The 14,788-nt window shown below is 43.9% G+C and overlaps 1 protein-coding gene across 1 annotated transcript in view; it reads right to left on the reverse strand.

Annotated features, from left to right (window-relative positions):
• Positions 1-14,788, reverse strand: part of LOC135572506 (dystrophin-like) — a 51,712-nt gene that overhangs the window by 14,697 nt on the left and 22,227 nt on the right. The gene's annotated exons all lie outside the window — the stretch shown is intronic.

Here is a 14,788-nt window from a genome sequence, read left to right on the forward strand (position 1 = left end):
ACAGATAGAATCCATCTCATACTTACCTACTGCAGCACCACTGACAACCAGATAGAATCCATCTCATACTTACCTACTGCAGCACCACTGACAAACAAATAGAATCCACTCATACCTTACCTACTGCAGCACCACTGACAAACAGATAGAATCCACCTCATACTTACCTACTGCAGTGCCACTGACAAACAGATAGAATCCATCTCATACTTACCTACTGCAGCGCCACTGACAAACAGATAGAATCCACCTCATACTTACCTACTGCAGTGCCACTGACAAACAGATAGAATCCCTCTCATACTTACCTACTGCAGCTCCACCTCATAAACTTACCTCATACTTACCTACTGCAGCACCATCTCATACTTACCTACTGCAGCACCACTGACAAACAGATAGAATCCATCTCATACTTACCTACTGCAGTGCCACTGACAAACAGATAGAATCCATCTCATACTTACCTACTGCAGCACCACTGACAAACAGATAGAATCCACCTCATACTTACCTACTGCAGTGCCACTGACAAACAGATAGAATCCATCTCATACTTACCTACTGCAGCACCACTGACAACCAGATAGAATCCATCTCATACTTACCTACTGCAGCACCACTGACAAACAAATAGAATCCATCTCATACTTACCTACTGCAGCACCTCTGACAAACAGATAGAATCCACCTCATACCTACCTACTGCAGTGCCACTGACAACAGACAGAATCCATCTCATACTTACCTACTGCAGAATCCATCTCATCCATCTCACTACTGCAGCACCACTGACAAACAGATAGAATCCATCTCATACTTACCTACTGCAGTGCCACTGACAAACAGATAGAATCCATCTCATACTTACCTACTGCAGCACCACTGACAAACAGATAGAATCCATCTCATACTTACCTACTGCAGTGCCACTGACAAACAGATAGAATCCATCTCATACTTACCTACTGCAGCACCACTGACAACCAGATAGAATCCATCTCATACTTACCTACTGCAGCACCACTGACAAACAAATAGAATCCACCTCATACCTACCTACTGCAGCACCACTGACAAACAGATAGAATCCACCTCATACTTACCTACTGCAGTGCCACTGACAAACAGATAGAATCCATCTCATACTTACCTACTGCAGCACCACTGACAAACAAATAGAATCCACCTCATACCTACCTACTGCAGCACCACTGACAAACAGATAGAATCCACCTCATACTTACCTACTGCAGTGCCACTGACAAACAGATAGAATCCATCTCATACTTACCTACTGCAGCGCCACTGACAAACAGATAGAATCCATCTCATACCTACCTACTGCAGTGCCACTGACAAACAGATAGAATCCCTCTCATACTTACCTACTGCAGCTCCACCTCATACTTACCTACTGCAGCACCATCTCATACTTACCTACTGCAGCACCACTGACAAACAGATAGAATCCATCTCATACTTACCTACTGCAGTGCCACTGACAACCAGATAGAATCCATCTCATACTTACCTACTGCAGCACCACTGACAAACAGATAGAATCCATCTCATACTTACCTACTGCAGCACCACTGACAAACAGATAGAATCCATCTCATACTTACCTACTGCAGCACCACTGACAAACAGATAGAATCCATCTAGAATCTCTCATACTTACCTACTGCAGCACCACTGACAAACAAATAGAATCCATCTCATACTTACCTACTGCAGCACCACTGACAAACAGATAGAATCCACCTCATACCTACCTACTGCAGTGCCACTGACAAACAGATAGAATCCATCTCATACTTACCTACTGCAGCACCACTGACAAAGAGATAGAATCCATCTCATACTTACCTACTGCAGTGCCACTGACAAACAGATAGAATCCACCTCATACTTACCTACTGCAGCACCACTGACAAACAAATAGAATCCACCTCATACCTACCTACTGCAGCACCACTGACAAACAGATAGAATCCATCTCATACTTACCTACTGCAGCGCCACTGACAAACAGATATAATCCCTCTCATACTTACCTACTGCAGCTCCACCTCATACTTACCTACTGCAGCACCATCTCATACTTACCTACTGCAGCACCACTGACAAACAAATAGAATCCACCTCATACCTACCTACTGCAGCACCACTGACAAACAGATAGAATCCACCTCATACTTACCTACTGCAGTGCCACTGACAAACAGATAGAATCCATCTCATACTTACCTACTGCAGCACCACTGACAAACAGATAGAATCCACCTCATACTTACCTACTGCAGCACCACTGACAAACAGATAGAATCCACCTCATACTTACCTACTGCAGCTCCACCTCCACTGACAAACAGATAGAATCCATCTCATACTTACCTACTGCAGCACCACTGACAAACAGAATAGAATCCAGATCTCATACTTACCTACTGCAGTGCCACTGACAAACAGATAGAATCCATCTCATACTCACCTACTGCAGCACCACTGACAAACAGATAGAATCCATCTCATACTCACCTACTGCAGTGCCACTGACAAACAGATAGAATCCACCTCATACTTACCTACTGCAGCACCACTGACAACCAGATAGAATCCATCTCATACTTACCTACTGCAGCACCACTGACAAACAAATAGAATCCACCTCATACCTACCTACGGCAGCACCACTGACAAACATATAGAATCCATCTCATACTTACCTACTGCAGCACCACTGACAACCAGATAGAATCCATCTCATACTTACCTACTGCAGCACCACTGACAAACAAATAGAATCCACCTCATACCTACCTACTGCAGCACCACTGACAAACAGATAGAATCCACCTCATACTTACCTACTGCAGTGCCACTGACAAACAGATAGAATCCATCTCATCTTACCTACTGCCTACTGACAAACAGATAGAATCCACCTCATACCTACCTACTGCACTGACAAACAGATGCCACTGACAAACAGATAGAATCCATCTCATACTTACCTACTGCAGCTCCACCTCATACCTACTGCAGCACCATCTCATACCACCTGACAAACAGATAGAATCCCTCTCATACTTACCTACTGCAGCTCACTCATTCTTACCTACTGCAAACCTAGATAGAATCCATCTCATACTTACCTACTGCAGCACCACTGACAAACAGATAGAATCCATCTCATACTTACCTACTGCAGCACCACTGACAACAAACAGATAGAATCCACCTCATACTTACCTACTGCAGTGCACTGACAAACAGATAGAATCCATCTCATACTTACCTACTGCAGCACCACTGACAAACAGATAGAATCCATCTCATACTTACCTACTGCAGTGCCACTGACAAACAGATAGAATCCATCTCATACTTACCTACTGCAGCTCCACCACTGACAAACAGATACTGCAACCATCTCATACTTACCTACTGCAGCACCACTGACAAACAGATAGAATCCATCTCATACTCCTACTGCAGTGCCACTGACAAACAGATAGAATCCATCTCACTTACCTACTGCAGCACCACTGACAAACAGATAGAATCCACCTCATACTTACCTACTGCAGTGCCACTGACAAACAGATAGAATCCATCTCATACTTACCTACTGCAGCACCACTGACAAACAGATAGAATCCATCTCATACTTACCTACTGCAGCACCACTGACAAACAAATAGAATCCACCTCATACTACCTACTGCAGCACCACTGACAAACAGATAGAATCCACCTCATACCTACCTACTGCAGCACCACTGACAAACAGATAGAATCCATCTCATACTTACCTACTGCAGTGCCACTGACAAACAGATAGAATCCATCTCATACTTACCTACTGCAGTGCCACTGACAAACAGATAGAATCCACCTCATACCATACCTACTGCAGCACCACTGACAAACAGATAGAATCCACCTCATACTTACCTACTGCAGCACCACTGACAAACAGATAGAATCCACCTCATACTTACCTACTGCAGCACCACTGACAAACAGATAGAATCCATCTCATACTTACCTACTGCAGCACCACTGACAAACAGATAGAATCCATCTCATACCCACCTACTGCAGCACCACTGACAAACAGATAGAATCCACCTCATACTTACCTACTGCAGCACCACTGACAAACAGATAGAATCCATCTCATACTTACCTACTGCAGCACCACTGACAAACAGATAGAATCCACCTCATACTTACCTACTGCAGCACCACTGACAAACAAACATAGAATCCATCTCATACTTACCTACTGCAGCACCACTGACAAACAGATAGAATCCATCTCATACTTACCTACTGCAGCACCACTGACAAACAGATGAATCAAACACCTACTGCAGCATAGAATCCACCTCATACTTACCTACTGCAGCACCACTGACAAACAGATAGAATCCATCTCATACTTACCTACTGCAGTGCCACTGACAAACAGATAGAATCCATCTCATACTTACCTACTGCAGCACCACTGACAAACAGATAGAATCCATCTCATACTTACCTACTGCAGCACCACTGACAAACAAATAGAATCCACCTCATACTTACCTACTGCAGCACCTCTGACAAACAGATAGAATCCACCTCATACTTACCTACTGCAGCGCCACTGACAACCAGATAGAATCCATCTCATACTTACCTACTGCAGCACCACTGACAAACAGATAGAATCCATCTCATACTTACCTACTGCAGTGCCACTGACAAACAGATAGAATCCATCTCATACAGACCTACCTCCAAACAGATAGAATCCACTCATACTTACCTACTGCAGCACCACTCAGAATCCATCTCATACTTACCTACTGCAGCACCACTGACAAACAGATAGAATCCATCTCATACTTACCTACTGCAGCACCACTGACAAACAGATAGAATCCAGCATACTTACCTACTGCAGCACCTGACAAACAGATAGAATCCATCTCATACTTACCTACTGCAGTGCCACTGACAAACAGATAGAATCCACCTCATACTACCTACTGCAGCACCACTGACAAACAGATAGAATCCATCTCATACTTACCTACTGCAGCACCACTGACAAACAGATAGAATCCACCTCATACTTACCTACTGCAGCACCACTGACAAACAGATAGAATCCATCTCATACTTACCTACTGCAGCACCACTGACAAACAGATAGAATCCATCTCATACTTACCTACTGCAGCACCACTGACAAACAGATAGAATCCATCTCATACTTACCTACTGCAGCACCACTGACAAACAGATAGAATCCATCTCATACTTACCTACTGCAGCACCACTGACAAACAGATAGAATCCACCTCATACTTACCTACTGCAGCACCACTGACAAACAGATAGAATCCACCTCATACTCTGCAGTACTGACAAACAGATAGAATCCACCTACTTACCTGCAGCACCACTGACAAACAGATAGAATCCATCTCATACTTACCTACTGCAGTGCCACTGACAAACAGATAGAATCCCTCTCATACTTACCTACTGCAGCTCCACTTACTGCAGCACCATCTCATACCATCTCATACCTACTGCAGCACCACTGACAAACAGATAGAATCCATCTCATACTTACCTACTGCAGCACCACTGACAAACAGATAGAATCCATCTCATACTTACCTACTGCAGCAACTGACAAACAGATAGAATCCATCTCATACTTACCTACTGCAGCACCACTGACAAACAGATAGAATCCACCTCATACTTACCTACTGCAGTGCCACTGACAAACAGATAGAATCCATCTCATACTTACCTACTGCAGTGCCACTGACAAACAGATAGAATCCATCTCATACTTACCTACTGCAGTGCCACTGACAAACAGATAGAATCCATCTCATACTTACCTACTGCAGCTCCACTCAATCCACTGCAGCACCATCTCATACTTACCTACTGCAGCACCACTGACAAACAGATAGAATCCATCTCATACTTACCTACTGCAGTGCCACTGACAACCAGATAGAATCCATCTCATACTTACCTACTGCAGCACCACTGACAAACAGATAGAATCCACCTCATACTTACCTACTGCAGTGCCACTGACAAACAGATAGAATCCATCTCATACTTACCTACTGCAGCACCACTGACAACCAGATAGAATCCATCTCATACTTACCTACTGCAGCACCACTGACAAACAAATAGAATCCACCTCATACTTACCTACTGCAGCACCTCTGACAAACAGATAGAATCCACCTCATACCTACCTACTGCAGTGCCACTGACAAACAGATAGAATCCATCTCATACTTACCTACTGCAGCACCACTGACAAACAGATAGAATCCATCTCATACTTACCTACTGCAGTGCCACTGACAAACAGATAGAATCCACTGCAGCACCACTGACAAACAGATAGAATCCATCTCATACTTACCTACTGCAGCACCACTGACAAACAGATAGAATCCATCTCATACTTACCTACTGCAGCACCACTGACAAACAGATAGAATCCATCTCATACTTACCTACTGCAGCACCACTGACAAACAGATAGAATCCATCTCATACTTACCTACTGCAGCGCCACTGACAAACAGATAGAATCCATCTCATACTTACCTACTGCAGCACCACTGACAAACAGATAGAATCCACCTCATACTTACCTACTGCAGTGCCACTGACAAACAGATAGAATCCCTCTCATACTTACCTACTGCAGCTCCACCTGACAAACAGACCTAGCAGCACCATCTCATACTTACCTACTGCAGCACCACTGACAAACAAATAGAATCCACCTCATACCTACCTACTGCAGCACCACTGACAAACAGATAGAATCCACCTCATACTTACCTACTGCAGTGCCACTGACAAACAGATAGAATCCATCTCATACTCACCTACTGCAGCACCACTGACAAACAGATAGAATCCATCTCATACTCACCTACTGCAGTGCCACTGACAAACAGATAGAATCCATCTCATACTTACCTACTGCAGCACCACTGACAACCAGATAGAATCCATCTCATACTTACCTACTGCAGCACCATCTCATACTTACCTACTGCAGCACCACTGACAAACAGATATAATCCATCTCATACTTACCTACTGCAGCACCACTGACAAACAGATAGAATCCATCTCATACTTACCTACTGCAGCACCACTGACAAACAAATAGAATCCACCTCATACCTACCTACTGCAGCACCACTGACAAACAGATAGAATCCACCTCATACTTACCTACTGCAGCACCACTGACAAACAGATAGAATCCATCTCATACTTACCTACTGCAGCACCACTGACAAACAGATAGAATCCACTGCAGCACCACTCAAACAGATAGAATACTTACCTACTGCAGTGCCACTGACAAACAGATAGAATCCATACTTACCTACTGCAGCTCCACCTCATACTTACCTACTGCAGCACCATCTAGAATCATCTCATACTTACCTACTGCAGCACCACTGACAAACAGATAGAATCCATCTCATACTTACCTACTGCAGCTCCACTGACTACTAGCACCATCTCATACTTACCTACTGCAGACACCACTGACAAACAGATAGAATCCATCTCATACTTACCTACTGCAGCACCACTGACAAACAGATAGAATCCACCTCATACTTACCTACTGCAGCACCACTGACAAACAGATAGAATCCATCTCATACTTACCTACTGCAGCACCACTGACAAACAGATAGAATCCACTCATACCTACCTACTGCAGTGCCACTGACAAACAGATAGAATCCAGCTCATACTTACCTACTGCAGCTCCACACAACAGATAGAATCCATCTCATACTTACCTACTGCAGCACCACTGACAAACAGATAGAATCCATCTCATACTTACCTACTGCAGTGCCACTGACAAACAGATAGAATCCATCTCATACTTACCTACTGCAGCACCACTGACAAACAGATAGAATCCACCTCATACTTACCTACTGCAGTGCCACTGACAAACAGATAGAATCCATCTCATACTTACCTACTGCAGCACCACTGACAACCAGATAGAATCCATCTCATACTTACCTACTGCAGCACCACTGACAAACAAATAGAATCCACCTCATACTTACCTACTGCAGCACCACTGACAAACAGATAGAATCCACCTCATACTTACCTACTGCAGTGCCACTGACAAACAGATAGAATCCATCTCATACTTACCTACTGCAGCACCACTGACAAACAGATAGAATCCATCTCATACTTACCTACTGCAGTGCCACTGACAAACAGATAGAATCCATCTCATACTTACCTACTGCAGCACCACTGACAAACAGATAGAATCCATCTCATACTTACCTACTGCAGCACCACTGACAAACAGATAGAATCCACCTCATACTTACCTACTGCAGCACCATCTCATACTTACCTACTGCAGCACCATCTCATACTTACCTACTGCAGCACCACTGACAAACAGATAGAATCCATCTCATACTTACCTACTGCAGCACCACTGACAAACAGATAGAATCCACCTCATACTTACCTACTGCAGCACCACTGACAAACAGATAGAATCCATCTCATACTTACCTACTGCAGCACCACTGACAAACAGATAGAATCCATCTCATACTTACCTACTGCAGCACCACTGACAAACAGATAGAATCCACCTCATACCTACCTACTGCAGCACCACTGACAAACAGATAGAATCCATCTCATACTTACCTACTGCAGCACCACTGACAAACAGATAGAATCCATCTCATACTTACCTACTGCAGCACCACTGACAAACAGATAGAATCCACCTCATTACCTACTGCAGCTCCACCTACTGCAGCACCACTCATACTTACCTACTGCAGCACCACTGACAAACAGATAGAATCCATCTCATACTTACCTACTGCAGCACCACTGACAAACAGATAGAATCCACTCATACTTACCTACTGCAGTGCCACTGACAAACAGATAGAATCCATCTCATACTTACCTACTGCAGCACCACTGACAAACAGATAGAATCCACCTCATACCTACCTACTGCAGTGCCACTGACAAACAGATAGAATCCTCTCATACTTACCTACTGCAGCTCCACCTGACAAACAGATGCAGCACCATCTCATACTTACCTACTGCAGCACCACTGACAAACAGATAGAATCCATCTCATACTTACCTACTGCAGTGCACACTGACAAACAGATAGAATCCATCTCACTGCAGCACCACTGACAAACAGATAGAATCCATCTCATACTTACCTACTGCAGCACCACTGACAAACAGATAGAATCCATCTCATACTTACCTACTGCAGCACCACTGACAAACAGATAGAATCCATCTCATACCTACCTACTGCAGCACCACTGACAAACAGATAGAATCCACCTCATACTTACCTACTGCAGCACCACTGACAAACAGATAGAATCCATCTCATACTTACCTACTGCAGCACCACTGACTGACAAACAGATAGAATCCACCTCATACTTACCTACTGCAGCACCACTGACAAACAGATAGAATCCATCTCATACTTACCTACTGCAGCACCACTGACAACCAGATAGAATCCATCTCATACTTACCTACTGCAGCACCACTGACAAACAAATAGAATCCATCTCATACTTACCTACTGCAGCACCACTGACAAACAGATAGAATCCACCTCATACTTACCTACTGCAGTGCCACTGACAAACAGATAGAATCCATCTCATACTTACCTACTGCAGCACCACTGACAAACAGATAGAATCCACTCATACTTACCTACTGCAGTGCCACTGACAAACAGATAGAATCCATCTCATACTTACCTACTGCAGCTCCACTGACAAACAGATAGAATCCATCTCATACTTACCTACTGCAGCACCACTGACAAACAGATAGAATCCATCTCATACTTACCTACTGCAGCACCACTGACAAACAGATAGAATCCATCTCATACCCTACTGAGATCCATCTCATACTTACCTACTGCAGCACCACTGACAAACAGATAGAATCCATCTCATACTTACCTACTGCAGCACCACTGACAAACAGATAGAATCCACCTCATACTTACCTACTGCAGTGCCACTGACAAACAGATAGAATCCATCTCATACTTACCTACTGCAGCGCCACTGACAAACAGATAGAATCCACCTCATACCTACCTACTGCAGTGCCACTGACAAACAGATAGAATCCCTCTCATACTTACCTACTGCAGCTCCACCTCATACTTACCTACTGCAGCACCATCTCATACTTACCTACTGCAGCACCACTGACAAACAGATAGAATCCATCTCATACTTACCTACTGCAGTGCCACTGACAACCAGATAGAATCCATCTCATACTTACCTACTGCAGCACCACTGACAAACAGATAGAATCCACCTCATACTTACCTACTGCAGTGCCACTGACAAACAGATAGAATCCATCTCATACTTACCTACTGCAGCACCACTGACAACCAGATAGAATCCATCTCATACTTACCTACTGCAGCACCACTGACAAACAAATAGAATCCACCTCATACTTACCTACTGCAGCACCTCTGACAAACAGATAGAATCCACCTCATACCTACCTACTGCAGTGCCACTGACAAACAGATAGAATCCATCTCATACTTACCTACTGCAGCACCACTGACAAACAGATAGAATCCATCTCATACTTACCTACTGCAGCACCACTGACAAACAGATAGAATCCACCTCATACTTACCTACTGCAGCACCACTGACAAACAAATAGAATCCACCTCATACCTACCTACTGCAGCACCACTGACAAACAGATAGAATCCATCTCATACTTACCTACTGCAGCACCACTGACAAACAGATAGAATCCATCTCATACTTACCTACTGCAGCTACTTACCTACTGCAGCACCATCTCATACTTACCTACTGCAGCACCACTGACAAACAAATAGAATCCACCTCATACCTACCTACTGCAGCACCACTGACAAACAGATAGAATCCACCTCATACTTACCTACTGCAGTGCCACTGACAAACAGATAGAATCCATCTCATACTTACCTACTGCAGCGCCACTGACAAACAGATAGAATCCACCTCATACTTACCTACTGCAGTGCCACTGACAAACAGATAGAATCCATCTCATACTTACCTACTGCAGCTCCACTTCATACTTACCTACTGCAGCACCATTTCATACTTACCTACTGCAGCACCACTGACAAACAGATAGAATCCACCTCATACCTACCTACTGCAGTGCCATTGACAAACAGATAGAATCCATCTTATACTTACCTACTGCAGTGCCACTGACAAACAGATAGAATCCATCTCATACTTACCTACTGCAGCACCACTGACAAACAGATAGAATCCATCTCATACTTACCTACTGCAGTGCCACTGACAAACAGATAGAATCCACCTCATACTTACCTACTGCAGCACCACTGACAACCAGATAGAATCCATCTCATACTTACCTACTGCAGCACCACTGACAAACAAATAGAATCCACCTCATACCTACCTACTGCAGCACCACTGACAAACAGATAGAATCCATCTCATACTTACCTACTGCAGCACCACTGACAAACAGATAGAATCCATCTCATACTTACCTACTGCAGCACCACTGACAAACAAATAGAATCCACCTCATACCTACCTACTGCAGCACCACTGACAAACAGATAGAATCCACCTCATACTTACCTACTGCAGTGCCACTGACAAACAGATAGAATCCATCTCATACTTACCTACTGCAGCGCCACTGACAAACAGATAGAATCCATCTCATACCTACCTACTGCAGTGCCACTGACAAACAGATAGAATCCCTCTCATACTTACCTACTGCAGCTCCACCTCATACTTACCTACTGCAGCACCATCTCATACTTACCTACTGCAGCACCACTGACAAACAGATAGAATCCATCTCATACTTACCTACTGCAGCACCACTGACAACCAGATAGAATCCATCTCATACTTACCTACTGCAGCACCACTGACAAACAAATAGAATCCACCTCATACTTACCTACTGCAGCACCACTGACAAACAGATAGAATCCACCTCATACTTACCTACTGCAGTGCCACTGACAAACAGATAGAATCCATCTCATACTTACCTACTGCAGCACCACTGACAAACAGATAGAATCCACCTCATACTTACCTACTGCAGTGCCACTGACAAACAGATAGAATCCATCTCATACTTACCTACTGCAGCTCCACCTCATACTTACCTACTGCAGCACCATCTCATACCTAACTACTGCAGCACCACTGACAAACAGATAGAATCCATCTCATACTTACCTACTGCAGCACCACTGACAAACAGATAGAATCCATCTCATACTTACCTACTGCAGTGCCACTGACAAACAGATAGAATCCATGCAGTGCCACTGACAAACAGATAGAATCCATCTCATACTTACCTACTGCAGCACCACTGACAACCAGATAGAATCCATCTCATACTTACCTACTGCAGCACCACTGACAAACAAATAGAATCCACCTCATACTTACCTACTGCAGCACCTCTGACAAACAGATAGAATCCACCTCATACCTACCTACTGCAGTGCCACTGACAAACAGATAGAATCCATCTCATACTTACCTACTGCAGCACCACTGACAAAGAGATAGAATCCATCTCATACTTACCTACTGCAGTGCCACTGACAAACAGATAGAATCCACCTCATACTTACCTACTGCAGCACCACTGACAAACAAATAGAATCCACCTCATACCTACCTACTGCAGCACCACTGACAAACAGATAGAATCCATCTCATACTTACCTACTGCAGCACCACTGACAAACAGATAGAATCCCTCTCATACTTACCTACTGCAGCTCCACCTCATACTTACCTACTGCAGCACCATCTCATACTTACCTACTGCAGCACCACTGACAAACAAATAGAATCCACCTCATACCTACCTACTGCAGCACCACTGACAAACAGATAGAATCCACCTCATACTTACCTACTGCAGTGCCACTGACAAACAGATAGAATCCATCTCATACTTACCTACTGCAGCACCACTGACAAACAGATAGAATCCATCTCATACTTACCTACTGCAGCACCACTGACAAACAGATAGAATCCATCTCATACTTACCTACTGCAGCACCACTGACAAACAGATAGAATCCATCTCATACTTACCTACTGCAGCACCACTGACAAACAGATAGAATCCATCTCATACTTACCTACTGCAGCACCACTGACAAACAGATAGAATCCACCTCATACCTACCTACTGCAGCACCACTGACAAACAGATAGAATCCACCTCATACTTACCTACTGCAGTGCCACTGACAAACAGATAGAATCCATCTCATACTTACCTACTGCAGCACCACTGACAAACAGATAGAATCCACCTCATACTTACCTACTGCAGTGCCACTGACAAACAGATAGAATCCATCTCATACTTACCTACTGCAGCACCACTGACAAACAGATAGAATCCATCTCATACTTACCTAAGCACCACTGACAAACAGATAGAATCCATCTCATACTTACCTACTGCAGTGCCACTGACAAACAGATAGAATCCATCTCATACTTACCTACTGCAGACAAACCACTCATACTTACCTAAACAGATAGAATCCATCTCATACTTACCTACTGCAGCACCACTGACAAACAGATAGAATCCATCTCATACCCTACTGCAGCACCACTGACAAACAGATAGAATCCACCTCATACCTACCTACTGCAGCACCACTGACAAACAGATAGAATCCACCTCATACTTACCTACTGCAGTGCCACTGACAAACAGATAGAATCCATCTCATACTTACCTACTGCAGCCACTGACAAACAGATAGAATCCACTGACAAACAGATAGAATCCATCTCATACTTACCTACTGCAGTGCCACTGACAAACAGATAGAATCCATCTCATACTTACCTACTGCAGCTCCACTCATACAAACACCTACTGCAGCACCATCTCATACTTACCTACTGCAGCACCACTGACAAACAGATAGAATCCATCTCATACTTACCTACTGCAGCACCACTGACAAACAGATAGAATCCATCTCATACTTACCTACTGCAGCACCATCTCATACTTACCTACTGCAGCACCACTGACAAACAGATAGAATCCATCTCATACTTACCTACTGCAGCACCACTGACAAACAGATAGAATCCATCTCATACTTACCTACTGCAGCACCACTGACAAACAGATAGAATCCATCTCATACTTACCTACTGCAGCACCACTGACAAACAGATAGAATCCATCTCATACCTACTGCACCCACTGACAAACAGATAGAATCCACTGCAGCAGTGCCACTGACAAACAGATAGAATCCCTCTCTCATACTTACCTACTGCAGCTCCACCTCTCATACTTACCTACTGCAGCACCATCTCATACCTACTGCAGCACCACTGACAAACAGATAGAATCCACTCATACTTACCTACTGCAGCACCACTGACAAACAGATAGAATCCATCTCATACTTACCTACTGCAGTGCCACTGACAAACAGATAGAATCCATCTCATACTTACCTACTGCAGCACCACTGACAAACAGATAGAATCCATCTCATACTTACCTACTGCAGTGCCACTGACAAACAGATAGAATC

Source organism: Oncorhynchus nerka, linkage group LG2 (genome assembly GCF_034236695.1).
Source record: "Oncorhynchus nerka isolate Pitt River linkage group LG2, Oner_Uvic_2.0, whole genome shotgun sequence".
Taxonomy (NCBI): Eukaryota; Metazoa; Chordata; class Actinopteri; order Salmoniformes; family Salmonidae; genus Oncorhynchus; species Oncorhynchus nerka.